The sequence below is a fragment of the Lontra canadensis genome, unplaced genomic scaffold (assembly GCF_010015895.1).
Source record: "Lontra canadensis isolate GAN:19392208 unplaced genomic scaffold, GSC_riverotter_1.0 scaffold16, whole genome shotgun sequence".
In the NCBI taxonomy this organism is placed as follows: domain Eukaryota; kingdom Metazoa; phylum Chordata; class Mammalia; order Carnivora; family Mustelidae; genus Lontra; species Lontra canadensis.
Window position 1 is genome coordinate 4109991 of NW_022631010.1, and position 4051 is coordinate 4114041.

Genomic DNA, 4051 nt, shown 5'->3' on the forward strand with positions numbered 1-4051 from the left:
ATGGTACTGGCACAAAAACAGACACATAGATCAATGGAACAGAATAGAGAGCCCAGAAATAGACCCTCAACTCTATGGTCAACTAATCTTCGACAAAGCAGGAAAGAATGTCCAATGGAAAAAAGACAGCCTCTTCAATAAATGGTGTTGGGAAAATTGGACGGCCACATGCAGAAAAATGAAATTGGACCATCTCCTTACACCACACACGAAAATAGACTCAAAATGGATGAAGGACCTCACTGTGAGAAAGGAATCAATCAAAATCCTTGAGGAGAACACAGGCAGCAACCTCTTCGACCTCAGCCGCAGCAACATCTTCCTAGGAACATTGCCAAAGGGCAAGGGAAGCAAGGGCAAAAATGAATGACTGGGACTTCATCAAGATCAAAAGCTTTTGCACAGCAAAGGAAACAGCTAGCAAAACCAAAAGACAACTGACAGAATGGGAGAAGATATTTGCAAACAACCTATCAGATAAAGGGCTAGTATCCAAAATCTATAAAGAACTTACCAAACTCAACACCCAAAGAACAAATAATCCAATCAAGAAATGGGCAGAGTACATGAACAGACATTTCTGCAAAGAAGACATCCAGATGGCCAACATACACATGAAAAAGTGCTCCACATCACTCGGCATCAGGGAAATACAAATCAAAACCACTATGAGATACCACCTCACACCAGTCAGAATGGCTAAAATTAACAAGTCAGGAAATGACAGATGCTGGCGAGGATGTGGAGAAAGGGGAACCCTCCTACACTGTTGGTGGGAATGCAAGCTGGTGCAGCCACTCTGGAAACAGCATAGAGGTTCCTCAAAATGTTGAAAATAGAACTACCCTATGACCTAGCAATTGCACTACTGGGTATTTACCCTAAAGATACAAATGTAGTGACCCGAAGGGGCACGTGCACCCGAATGTTTATAGCAGCAATGTCTACAATAGCCAAACTATGGAAAGAACCTAGATGTCCATCAACAGATGAATGGATACAGAAGATGTGGTATATATACACAATGGAATACTATGCAGCCATCAAAAGAAATGAAATCTTGCCATTTGCGACAACGTGGATGGAACTAGAGGGTATCATGCTTAGCGAAATAAGTCAATCGGAGAAAGACAACTATCATATGATCTCCCTGATATGAGGGAGAGGAGATGCAACATGGGAGGTTAAGGGGGTAGGAGAAGAGTAAATGAAACAAGATGGGATTGGGAGGGAGACAAACCATAAGTGACTCTTAATCTCACAAAACAAACTGAGGGTTGCTGGGGGGAGAGGGGTTGGGGGGGTGGGGTTATGGACATTGGGGAGGGTATGTGCTATGGTGAATGCTGTGAAGTGTGTAAACCTGGTGATTTCCAGACCTGTACCCCTGGGGATAAAAATATATTATATGTTTATAAAAAAATAAAATACTAAAAACAAAACAAAATAAAACAAAAAAAAACTAATGATGTACCATATGATGACTAATTGAATTTAAATAAAATAAAATAATGCAACTAGAAAAAAGAGAAACCAAAATGGATTGCTCTATCTTTGAGATAATTTATGTAAGACTCACGGTAATCATAAAACGAAAAACTAGAGTAGATTGATGAAAGATAAAGAAAAGGAAAACAGAGCATACCAACATGGAATATCACCAATTTACAAAAGAGGGCAGAAGCAGAGGGAAAAGAAAAACAGAAATATAAAACATCAGAATGCAATTAAAAAGATGGCATTAGTAAATCCTTGTATATCAGTAATAACTCTAAATGTATTTAATTCAACAATCAAAAGGCACAGAGTGGCTGGATGGATAAATAAGCCCCAAGTATATGCTGCCTACAAGAGGCTCACTCCAGCTTTAACACACATAGGCTCAGAGTGAAGGAATATATTCTTCCATGCAATTAAAACCAATAGACAACAGGAGTAGGTATAATCATCAGACAAAACAGACTTCAAACCAAAAATGGTAACAAGAGAAAAAGGAGGTCAGTATATAATGGTAAAGGGATCAATTCATCAGGAAGATGTAAGAGTCATAAATATATATGCACCTAACTTTATTAATCAGAGCACCTAACTTTATTAAGCAAATACTAACAGATCTGAAGGGAGAAATAGACACCAATGCAGTAATAGCAGGGGACTTCAATACCCTCTTACAGCAATGGATAGATCATCCAGACAGAAAATCAACAAGAAAACATTGGACTTGAACCATGCATTAGGCCAAATGGATGTTACAGACATTTACAGAACAGTCCATCCAACAGAAGCTGAATAAACATTCTTCTCAAGAGCACAGACATTATCCAAGATAGACCATGTAATAGCACACAAAACAAATCTTAGCAAATTTAAGATCATAGCAAGTACCTTTTTTAAATCATGAAGATATTGAAAATCTAAACAGACCAATAATGACTAAGAGCTTGAATCAGTTTAACAAAAATCTCCCAGCAGAGAAAAATCCAGGACCAGGCAGCTATAGTAACAAATTCTATCAAACATTTAAAGATGAATTAATACTAATCCTCCCCGAAAATGGAAGAGAAGGGAACACATCCAAACTCATTCTACAAGGCAATAATTGTCTTGATACCAAAGCCAGATAAGGACATTACAGAAAAGAAAATTCTAGACCAATATGCTGGTGAATATACATGCAAAGGTACTCAACAAAGTATTAGCAAAACAAATTCAACGACATACTAAAAGGATTACCCACCATAACCAAGAAAGATTTATCCCTGGATAGTTCAACATAAATTAAATAATGTGATACTGCACATTAATAGAATGAGAGATAAAAATCATATGATCATCTAAATAGATACAGATAAAGCATTGGATATAATACAATATCCTTTCATAATTAAAGCCTTCAACAAGTTGAGTATAGAACAAACATATCTCAAAATAATAAAAATCACATATGGGGCTCCTGGGTGGCTCAGTTCATTAAGCAACTGACTCTTGATTTCAGGTCAGGTCACAATTATAGGGTCCTGGGATTGAGCCCCGTGTCATGCTCTGTGCTCAGTGGGGAGTCTGCTTGGGATTCTCTCTTTCTCCCTCTCTCTACTCCTCCTCTTTCTCTCTCTAAAATAAATAAATAAATCTTAAAAAAAAAATAAAAGCCACATACCACAAACCCACAGCTAACATCATACTAAATGGTGAGAAACTGAAAGCTTTCCCTCTAAGATTAGGAACAAGATAAATGGATGCCCACTCTCAGTCTCTTAATCAACATAGTACTTACTGGAAGTCCTAGCTACAGCAATTAGGCAAGACAAGAAATAAAAGGCATCCAAATCAGAAAGGAAGAACTAAAACTGTCATTATTTACAGAGGATATGATCTCATATATAAAAAGCCCAGACTCAGAAACAATAACAAAAAATCTGTTAGAATCAATAAAATAATTCAGTCAAGTTTCAGGATATAAAATCAACATAGAGAAATCAGTTGTATTTCTATACACAACAAAAATTATCTGAAAAAAATAAAACTATCCCATTCGCAATAACATTAAAATAATAAAATACCTAATGGGGCACCTGGGTGGCTCATCATTAAGCATCTGAGTTTGGCTCAGGTCACGATCCTAGGGTCCTGGGATGGAGCCCTACCTGGGCTCCCTGCTCAGCAGGAAGCCTTCCTCTCCCTCTCCCACTTCTCCCTACTTGTGTTCCCTCTCTCACTATGTCTCTGTCAAATAATTAAAATCTTTAAAATAATAATAATGATGATAATAAAATACCTAGTAATAAATTTAACCAAGAAATTGAAAGATCTATACAATAAAAACTATAAGAACTTGTTGAAAGAAATTGAAGACACAAACAAATGGAAAGATATCATGTAGTCATGGAATTGTAGACTGGAACAAAATTGACAGCCCAAGCCCACATATACAATCAACTAACATTTGACATGGGAGTCAAGAATATCCAAACAGGAAAGGATAATTTCTTCAACATGGTGCTGGGAAAACCGAATAAACGCATGGGGAAAAATGAAATTGGATCCCTACCTG